The 11,430-nt window shown below is 39.6% G+C and overlaps 1 non-coding gene across 1 annotated transcript; it reads left to right on the top strand.

Moving 5' to 3' along the window:
- The first annotated feature begins 5,036 nt into the window (after nt 1-5,036).
- LOC148570758 (small nucleolar RNA R71) lies at nt 5,037-5,140 on the top strand. The gene has a single exon (XR_015880458.1). It is a non-coding gene; the product is annotated as a small nucleolar RNA R71 (small nucleolar RNA).
- Nucleotides 5,141-11,430: the final 6,290 nt, after the last annotated feature.

Below are 11,430 nucleotides of genomic sequence, written 5' to 3'. Positions count from 1 at the left end.
GCCAACTTAGTGATAATCAAATAATGGCACATGACTCAATAAATTGAAATTTCAGACTCATCAATCCTTCAGGCCCAATCCCATAAACCATGATATTCAATTGGGTTTCATACCAGAATAAGTTTAAGTTAATGTTTGTGCTCAAATACTAACTTAAACCACAATATTTTTGGTCCAGAAACCTTTTCCAAGGGTGGCGTTTAAGTTGCAGTTTAAGCTTAAACTGCAACTTAAACGCCAGACACTTCCAGTGAGGCCTTTTGTAGAAGCACGTTTAAGCTTCAGTTTAAGGTTAAACTGAAGCTTAAACGTGGAAATGGAAGAAGGCAGCCCTGGAGAGTCATGTAGTCGAACACATTTAAGCTTCAGTTTAAGGTTAAACTGAAGCTTAAACGTGGATATAGGAAGGGCAGCCCTGGAGGTCGAACACGTTTAACCTCCAGTTTAAGGTTAAACTGGAGGTTAAACGTGGAAATGGAAGGAGGCATCCTGGAGGTTAAACGTGGAAGCTTAGAAGAGTAGCCCTGGAGGTGTCGAACACGTTTAAGCTCCAGTTTGAGGTCAAACTAGAGCTTAAACGTGGGAATGGAGAGAGCAACCCTGGAGGAGAGTTCTTGGTCGAACACGTTTAAGCTCCAGTTTGAGGTCAAACTGGAGCTTAAACGTGGAAATGGCTCCCTGGTGCTTTTCCCATTCTGGCGTTTAACCTCCAGTTTAAGGTTAAACTGGAGGTTAAACGTGGAACTCCTTCCTGAGTGGCATTATCATTCTGGCGTTTAACCTCCAGTTTGAGGTCAAACTGGAGGTTAAACGTGGAATGCTTCTTTGGTGAGACTTTTCATACTGGCGTTTAACCTCCAGTTTGAGGTTAAACTGGAGGTTAAACTTCAATTCAAGCATTTCTTAGCCTTCATGATTCTGGCGTTTAAGCTCCAGTTTAGGCTTAAACTGGAACTTAAACTCCACATGTGATATTCAAGCTTTCTTTATTGATTTTGTTGCTTCCTTGCTTAGCCTCTTCTCCCCTGAAATCATCCAAACAAATGCATCAAAGTCTTGCAAAATTTCATGAGAATTCTTCCATTCATATCATTCAAGTAATATAACTAAAACTCATGGAATTTGCATCAAAATCATACTGTTTGGATGGTTCATTGCTTTGTTCTTCATTTAACCATTTTTGGTTACTTTAAGCTCAAGAAAATGCATAAAACAACTAAAACTAACAGAAAAATGCTAGTGAAACTAGCCTAAGATGCCTTGGCATCACAACACCAAACTTAATACTTGCTTGTCCCTAAGCAAGTCCTGAGTTATTTAAGAAGAAAGTATGAAACAGAAAGCAATTACATTGGCTATATTAGCAAGCATTTGAAGTTCCTCAGAAGGGTTTTATGCAGAAAGTTGCAGCATCACTTTTTCATACTTATCAGGTAAGATTATCACTTTTTCATTGCATCCATCAAACACTGCTATGGCCTCTTGTTATTCTTATGTCTTTGGCACTTTTCTCTTCTTTGTTTTTCTTTTCTTTTTCTTAGAGCTTCTTTTGCTCCTTGTTTGCTTAGTGTCATGTGTTGCACAAGCCTTTGGCATTTTCTTTTTCTTATCAGTGCACTACACATATCCACTTTAGGCATTTTAGTTCACATTTCTTCTTGAGACATTGGTGCCCAGCACCTCTTTGTGTGACTAAATGTTTTGTATTTAGGTTGCTCTTGATAATGGACTTTTGGTTGATAATCCCGGGTTAGTTAACCCAAGTTACCAAGTGTTGAAACACTCCTCAGAACCTATTCATCCAAACATATCCTTAATACATAAACACCACAGGCATTTGTCTCAGAAGTTCAAACCATTGGTACCTAGCTTATTTTCTCAATTTTTTTTTTTTTGCTTTTTGGTTGCCCTTTTTCAGTGGCTTTTTCTTCTTCTTTTTCTTTCTTTTTCATGGCCAAAGACATTTATTCATCAAGATCCATAGACAGTTTTCAATTTCTACACAAAGAATGATAATTCTACACTCTAATTCCAGTGATCTGACTAAACAATCAAGCATGCATACCACCACTTAATTCTACTTGATTCGTCACTAATTTAGCCAAGTTACTTTTGTTCAAACTTTTCTTTTATTTTTGGAAACAGAACAAGCATGGCAAGCACTCGTTTAAGAAGGTGAAGTTATATCCAAACATCTAGGCATTCACTTTATTCAAAGCAATAAACAGACAAATATACTAAAAACTTCACATTCTAGAAAGATTCAACATTTTCAGTTTAAACCAGAACAAGCATGCTTTTGTTTGCCCTTTTTAAAGAATTATCAAGGAACAATACCACCTTGTGAAATTCCTTGTTTTCTCTTTGTTGCCAGGAAACAATTTGATTTCCCTTCTTCTCCTAAATGTTGCTTCATGCTTTAAAATCCTTGTTTCCTTTCCTGCAAAGAGTGATGAAGTTGCTTGCTTCTCAAGCACTTGATTGGTTAGCTCAACTATGTGTGGGTAAGTATCTGAGTCTTAAGTTGGTGTGTGAACACCAAACTTAGTCTCCCACTTACTTCTCTGTGCTTTGAATCCTTGAGTTCTCTTTGGAATGAAGTTGCTGCTAAGGGTTTTAAGCATTTCTGTGACTGCTTAGAATGGTTGTTCTTCTCATATAATTCAAAGGTTGTTGTGTTCAGTTGATCTTTATGGTGGAACACCAAACTTAGAGTCACACATTCCCCTTTGAATTATTGATCCACGAATTCATTGTTTGGTGTGAAACACCAAACTTAATTCTTTGCAATGCACAGAAACTACTTCACCCTTTTTATTGAAACAAATAAAAGAAACAGCAAAAGGGTATTACCTCAGGTTGGGTTGCCTCCCAACAAGCGCTTCTTTAACGTCATTAGCTTGACGGTTGTTCCTTGTTAGGGTGGATTGTAGTGCTTGACGTCTTCTCCTCTCACTATGAAAACGTCCCCACTTGATTCATTCATGACCTCTAAATGTTCCATAGAAAGAACTTTCCTGATTGTGAACACTTGAGGGAGCTGGGAAGGAATGGTTTTGAGGCCAGGTGGGATTGGCAGATAATGACTTGATATCACGTTATCTCCCGGAGAGAAACCTTCAGTGGGAATTTTCTTGTTTCTCCACCCTCTTGGCAATCTCCCTATCACTCTTCCCTTTCTCTTGAGGATTTCTTCATTGACCCTTATGTTAGGAGGATCCTTCTGATCTGTTTCCACTGATTCTTGTGGCTTTAACTCTTGCAACTCTTGTTTGCCTTCCAAGAACTGTTTTAGAGTTTCAGCTGCTGGATTACTTCCCTCCAAACACAGATGGTTACTATCATCCTTAGGCTTTTCAGGTTCTGGTTCAAGTTCAGATGCAGGTTTGAAAACTTTGAAAATGAGCTGTTCATCATGTATTCTCAGAATTAGCTCTCCTTGTTCTACATCTATGAGCGCTCTAGTAGTGGCTAGAAATGGTCTGCCCAGAATGATAGGGTGTAAGTAGCTTTCCTCCATGTCCACAATGACAAAGTCTGTGGGGAAGTAATAATCCCCCACTTTCACCAGCACATTTTCAACTACCCCTTCAGCTTGCTTCTGAGTTTTGTCAGCCAGTTGTATGATTACATCAGTGGATCTCACCTCATTCAGTTGTAGCCTCTTCATAAGAGTTAGAGGCATCACATTTATGCTAGCTCCTAGGTCACAGAATCCTCTGTCAATTTTTGTTTCCCCTATGATGCAAGGGATATGAAAACTTCCTGGGTCCGTTTTCTTAGAGAGTGTGTCCTTCTTGATGAGAGCACTGCATTCTTTGTTCATTGTTACCGTTTGTCCTCCCTTCAAAACTCTTTTCTTGCTTAACAATTCCTTTAAATACTTGATGTGTGTAGGCATTTGATGGAGAATCTCAAGAAAGGGAATATTGACATGGAGAGAGTTAAATGTCTCTAAAAACCTTGAATAGGTTTTCTCTTTTTCACCTCCTCCTAACCTCTGAGGAAATGGTGCTTTTGGTTGGTATATTTCCAGCATGCCTTTTTGCAGTTCCTTGGCTTGCTCAGTTCCACTTTCCTGCTTAACTTCTTCCACTCCTTCCTTCAAGATTTCTGGCTCCTGCTCTGAGGGCCTGATTCCTTCTTCTTCTGAAACTTCCTTCAATATAGTGATGGCCTTGCATTCTTCCCATCTCACTCTCTTTTGTTCCCCTTTAGGATTCTTTTCTGTGTCACTAGGGAACACTGCAGTTGATTTGACGGCCTGTTGAGATAGCTCTCCTACTTGAGACTCCATCCTCTTGAGTTTTTCACCATGGTTTCTTAAGGTAGCTCTCACATCATCCCTGAAGCTTTTCAATTCGGTTATGTCTTGACTCATGGTTGCCATCATTCCTTCTATCCGGTTTAATTGATCTTGAAATTGTTGGTTGGGATTAAGTTGGGTAGGTTGATTATTTTGGCCATGATATGATGATTGGGGGTAAGTGTTTTGTGTGGCTCGGTATGATCTTTGGTTGGAATTTTGGTATGTGGAATTGTTATGTTGGTTGTGGTTGTAAGGTTTGTGGTTTTGTGGTTGGGTTTGTTGGTTCCCCCACCCAAAGTTTGGGTGGTTTCTCCAGCCTGGGTTGTAAGTGTTGGAATGTGGATCATATGATTGCCTCTGTTGGTTTCCCACATAGTTGGCCTCTTCCCAATCACCTCCTTCAATGCTTACTTCCTCTTGATCTTGTGTGTGTATTGCAGCCACTTGCTTTGTTTCTAATTGCCTGGTAAGTTCTGCTAATTGCTTGGCAAACACCTTGTTTTGGGCTAGAATTGTATCAACATGGTTCAGCTCCATGACTCCCTTAGTGTTGTGCCTCTCTGATGCATAGTAGTACTCATTCTCAGCTACTGTCTCAATCACTTCAATGGCCTCTTCCACAGTCTTTTTCCTGTTCAATGAACCTCCTGATGAATGGTCTACAGCCTTCCTTGATTCATAAGAGAGTCCATCATAGAAAATATGCAATTGCACCCAATCATGGAACATGTCTGGTGGGCATTTCCTTGTCAAGTCCTTGAATCTCTCCCATGCCTCGTAGAGAGTTTCACCATCTTGTTGTCTAAACGTCTGAACCTCAGATCGAAGCCTATTGACCTTTTGTGGGGGGTAGAAACGTGCCAGAAACTTGCTTTCCACCTCATCCCATGTTGTTAGACTCCCCCTTGGGAATGATTCCAGCCACTTAGCTGCTTTGTCCCTAAGTGAAAATGGGAACAAAAGCAGTTTATAGGCATCTTCCTGGACTCCATTAGACTTCACAGTGTCACAAATTCTCAGGAATTTTGTGAGATGTTGGTTTGGGTCTTCATTAGCACTTCCACCAAATGAACAATGATTCTCCACAAGTGATATTAGCTGTGGTTTGAGCTCGAAATTGGTGGCCTGAATGGGTGGTTTCTGGATGCTGCTACCACAATTCCCAGAGGTTGGGTTTATGTATGAACTAAGAACCCTCCTCTCAGGAATGGCATTGTTTCCATCAGCTCTCTCATGGTTGTGAACTTCTCTATCCATGTTGAGATCTAGAGCTTCCTCAAAATTGTCCTCAGATTCTTCTTCAGATTCCTCTTCTCCCACTACTCTCTTCCCTCTTGCTTCCCTTCTCAGTCTATGAAGGGTCCTCTCTGGTTCGGTATATGGAGGAGTTGATGTCTCTCCTCTCCTACCTGTCATACAAGAACACAGCACAGGCACAAACAAGTGAAATACTCTTGGTTAATGGAAGAGTATGGTTAGAGCAATTGAGGAATTAATTCAAACAGTTAGTGAGTCAGTGAGTTAGTTGCTTGAATTTAAAGGCATAAAGAAAGAAAGCATGTAACCGAGTGCAGAAATTAAAATTCAACAAGTAACTTGAACAGAATTAACAAAGCAAGAGAAATTGCTCAATCTAGTTAGCTTCCAATTGGAGAATTGTCAATCGAAAACCAATCCCCGGCAACGGCGCCATAAACTTGATGCGCATAAACTAGTTATGCTACGATTTAGGAAATTGCACGATCGGCAAAATTCCTTCCGGCAAGTGCACCGGTTATCGTCAAGTAAAAACTCACAATAGAGTGAGGTCGAATCCCACAAGGATTGGTTGAGTGAGCAATTCGGATTAGAAGTGTGTTCTAGTTGAGCGGAATCAAGATTTGAGATGAGAATTGCGGAATGTAAAATTGGCGGGAAAAGTAAATGACAAGAAAATTAAATGGCGGAATCTTAAATTGCATGAATTAAAGAGCAGAATGTAAATTGCTGAAATTAAAAGGGAATGGGGGTGATTGCAAGAATTGAGTTGCAGAATGTAAAGAGAAGATGGAAATCAGAATTGGGGGATTCATTGGGTTATAGGAGATATTGAGATCTCCGAATCAAAACATGTTTATCTCTTCCTCAAGCAATGCGTTCATTGAATTTTGCTTGGCAATCTTATATGATTGGATCCCAATCCCTTGGCTCACCAATTCTCTCTAAAAATGAACAAATTCCCAATCCCTTGGTTTAAATGTTCATAAGAAGAGATGATGCTCGATCACTGATTATACCACACAGTTTCATGAACCACAATTTGGTAGGATTACATGTCACAATATCCATCCAAATCCCAATCCAATTCACTGTGAGAAAGCTTCTCTAGCATGAATCCTCCATTCCTTTCCCAAGGTTCCGAAGGATTCCAATTATGGGTAGTTTCTTTCCCAAGACAACTACCCAATGGAATTAGATCGAGAAGCTTTCTAACAAAATTCAAGAGAAAAGATTGAAGAAGAAGATAAACTATTATTGATTCATTGAATTACAATAGAGCTCCCTAACCCAATGAAAGGGGGTTTAGTGAGTCATAGCTCTGAATTCAATTACAAAGATATGAAAACTAGCTAAAAGTGAAAGTAAAAGTTCCAAAAGTTCCATCTAACTTAAATTCTATCCTATTTATACACTTTCTATATTGAGCTTCTGTTGTGTTTCTTGGGCTTTGAGGCCTCTCCCTGCTTTCCTTTTGCCTTGGGTTTATGATCCATAATCTTGATGAGGTTGTTGATCCAAATTCTGTAACATTCATTGAGCCAACTTAGTGATAATCAAATAATGGCACATGACTCAATAAATTGAAATTTCAGACTCATCAATCCTTCAGGCCCAATCCCATAAACCATGATATTCAATTGGGTTTCATACCAGAATAAGTTTAAGTTAATGTTTGTGCTCAAATACTAACTTAAACCACAATATTTTTGGTCCAGAAACCTTTTCCAAGGGTGGCGTTTAAGTTGCAGTTTAAGCTTAAACTGCAACTTAAACGCCAGACACTTCCAGTGAGGCCTTTTGTAGAAGCACGTTTAAGCTTCAGTTTAAGGTTAAACTGAAGCTTAAACGTGGAAATGGAAGAAGGCAGCCCTGGAGAGTCATGTAGTCGAACACGTTTAAGCTTCAGTTTAAGGTTAAACTGAAGCTTAAACGTGGATATAGGAAGGGCAGCCCTGGAGGTCGAACACGTTTAACCTCCAGTTTAAGGTTAAACTGGAGGTTAAACGTGGAAATGGAAGGAGGCATCCTGGAGGTCGAACACGTTTAACCTCCAGTTTAAGGTTAAACTGGAGGTTAAACGTGGAAGCTTAGAAGAGTAGCCCTGGAGGTGTCGAACATGTTTAAGCTCCAGTTTGAGGTCAAACTGGAGCTTAAACGTGGGAATGGAGAGAGCAACCCTGGAGGAGAGTTCTTGGTCGAACACGTTTAAGCTCCAGTTTGAGGTCAAACTGGAGCTTAAACGTGGAAATGGCTCCCTGGTGCTTTTCCCATTCTGGCGTTTAACCTCCAGTTTAAGGTTAAACTGGAGGTTAAACGTGGAACTCCTTCCTGAGTGGCATTATCATTCTGGCGTTTAACCTCCAGTTTGAGGTCAAACTGGAGGTTAAACGTGGAATGCTTCTTTGGTGAGACTTTTCATACTGGCGTTTAACCTCCAGTTTGAGGTTAAACTGGAGGTTAAACTTCAATTCAAGCATTTCTTAGCCTTCATGATTCTGGCGTTTAAGCTCCAGTTTAGGCTTAAACTGGAACTTAAACTCCACATGTGATATTCAAGCTTCCTTTATTGATTTTGTTGCTTCCTTGCTTAGCCTCTTCTCCCCTGAAATCATCCAAACAAATGCATCAAAGTCTTGCAAAATTTCATGAGAATTCTTCCATTCATATCATTCAAGTAATATAACTAAAACTCATGGAATTTGCATCAAAATCATACTGTTTGGATGGTTCATTGCTTTGTTCTTCATTTAACCATTTTTGGTTACTTTAAGCTCTAGAAAATGCATAAAACAACTAAAACTAATAGAAAAATGCTAGTGAAACTAGCCTAAGATGCCTTGGCATCAGTTATATATACAGATCATACAGAATTCCGAAGTTAAAACAGCTTTTACAAGTTTTTCTCTCAAAATAAGCCTCTAGGAAAAAGAAAAATACAAAAGATGGGAGATCTAAACAAAATAACCAAAAGACATCCAAAACAGATAAGGATCCTTCGCTTCTGTCACCATCCAAGCAACTCACCGAGGTGGGTTATGACCTGCATCTGAAAAACACAACAAAAATATGGTATGAGAACCGGAGGTTCTCAGTATGGTAATAGTGCCCAGTGATGTAAGATATAAGACCCCGGGACGCCAAAGGAAATCCTAGAACTTCATATCCATCACAAGATTCATCTTAAAGCACAACTAAAACAGTAAAGCATAAGTAAAACCTTAACATAATGAAAGGGTAATCTAACTTAGTGGATTTTCTAACTAACAACTCTGCGCTATTCCACAGCCTTCACCAGCCTATCCTCCATGCGATCCCATCGCCACCGCCTTCCAAGCCTCCTCAATCCCAGTAGAAAGCACAATTAAGTTCAATGCAAGTAAAACACAAGTATAGGCATATATATATCAAGTAATTCAAATAGGCATGTTATATAATTAGGCAAACAATTACAAGTAGGTAAAGCATACAAACAGATAGAAGATGCACATGATGAATGTCTGTCCTACTGGCTGTGATATCACATTGTCGGTTCAACTGCCATCCCGACATATCTCCATGGAGATGTCGCCCTTCGGAATCATTGGGAACCCCCGAGATATGGTGCTCGGAACACCGTCCAAGATTTTGTGCCTGCACACTCTATTGATCCGAAGGGATGCGAGTGGGATACTTTTGCCGCAGACCTCACATCTCAATGCAAGCGGGACGAACCACCGCCCTTACGCCGCCACCGCTACCTCGACAGGCGGGATCCAACCCCATCCCTGCTAGGCGCATAGCGTATCAACAAATCTCAGTATACAACAATAGTTCAGTGGTTTTCAGAAAACATTTTTCAGTATAGCATGGATCCATTATTTCATTCTGAGTCCTCGATTCATCTCAACCACTGACAATTCAACATTTCCATTTCCGAACTCAATAGTTCGTGACTTTCTCAATTTACTTTCAATAATCATCAATTCATTACTCTTCCTTCTCTCTCAACCAAACCCATCCTCAGTACATCAGAAACCTAAGCCTCCGTTCTCTAACTTTTCGAAATAAATACCAATTAATTCCACTTAAGAATTTTCCCATGTTTTTATACCCAAAAATAAGCCCAAGATTCTTAAAAAGGTGTCACAGAAGATTAAGCTCGTTGGGAAGGTGAAATAGTCAAAAACAAAGTTTAAGTTGAAAAACAGGGCATGTGCGTACGCACAGGGGTGTATGTGTGCATGCCTTGGAGATTTTTCAAAAAGTGTGCGTACGCATAGAGGTGTGCGTACGCACAGGTACAAATTTCATAATTCTATTCGCTCGCATAAGGCGTGCTAGCGCCTCCAACAGAAGCACCTTCCAACGTGTGTGTGCGCACAGGGCTGTGCGTGCACACAGGTTGTAAAACTCCATTGGTTATGTGTGCACACAGGGTGAGCTAGCGCTGCCAACAGCAAGTCTTACTCTGTGTGTACGTACACACAAGTCTGTGCGTGCACACAGGTTTGAAAAATCACAGGAGTGTGCGTGCGCACACAAAGCAGAAATCAGAAAATTCTGCAACATTGCAGAATTTTAGATTTTGACACCAAACTTTCCACAATCATATCTTTTTCTACCGAATTCGGATTTCCACAAAATTTAAACCATTTTAAAGCTTGTTCAATTTCCTTTCATTTGAAAAAAAACACTTTGAATTTCAAGTACGGTAGCTCAAGATATGATTCATGGAAGTTCACCAAAATCTCAGTTTTACCAAAAATTTACAAATTATCAATCTTCCCAATTTTCACAACTCAAACCAACCAAAACCACATTAACTCCATCCCACATCAAATCTTACCTTTTGCCATACCTCAATTCACCCCCTCTATCTTATGAGATCATCAATTCTCATTATCAAATACATGGTAATACACTCATATTTTCACAACACATAAATCAAATATCATTTCACCCTTACCAACAATCATTATAATTAATTTCAATCTCAATCTCCAATCATGCAACCAACATAAACATTGCAATTTATCAACATTCCAAATCATCAAATCATCATACATTATCATGCAATACTTCTATAAACATAGTCAAAGCTCATCAATTCATCATTCATCATATCTCAACAATTCTAACAACCAATTTAATTCAATCCTATCCTATGGGTCACTAGCCTAAGTGTCCAGAAATATTATATATTACACAGAGGAAACCGAAATCATACCTTGACCGATTCTCTATATGTATCAAAACTCGAATTGAGTGCAAAGCCAAGCCTCCAACCACAACCAAGTCACCAACAATCACCAACAACTCCAATATTTTCTAATAACCACAACTTCAAGCTATAATACACATAATTCATAACTGGTGTGCGAAATTGTGATCATTACATTCCTTGGTAACGGTGCTAAAAACTCAATACGTACGTTCGTGATCTTATATCTGTTTCACAACTTCGTACAACTAACCAGCAAGTGCACTGGGTCATCCAAGTAATAAACCTTACGTGAGTAAGGGTCGATCCCACAGAGATTGTCGGCTTGAAGCAAGCTATGGTCACCTTGTAAATCTCAGTCAGGCGGATTAAATGTATTAAGAGATTATAGTGGACGAAAATAAATAAAATATAAAATAGGATAGTGGTACTTATATAATTCATTGGTGAGAATTTCAGATAAGCGTATAGAGATGCTTTCGTTCCTCTGATCCCTGCTTTCCTGCTGTCTTCATCCAATCAATCCTACTCCTTTCTATGGCAAGCTGTATGTTAGGCATCACCATTGTCAATGGCTACTTCCCGTCCTCTCAGTGAAAATGGTCCAAGATGCTCTGTCACGGCACGGCTTTTCATCTGTCGGTTCTCGATCATACTGGAA

This window comes from Arachis ipaensis, chromosome B3 (genome assembly GCF_059453495.1).
Source record: "Arachis ipaensis isolate K30076 ecotype BB chromosome B3, ASM5945349v1, whole genome shotgun sequence".
Taxonomy (NCBI): Eukaryota; Viridiplantae; Streptophyta; class Magnoliopsida; order Fabales; family Fabaceae; genus Arachis; species Arachis ipaensis.
Note: the sequence above shows the minus strand (reverse complement) of the source record. Positions and strands in the feature narration are given on the sequence as shown.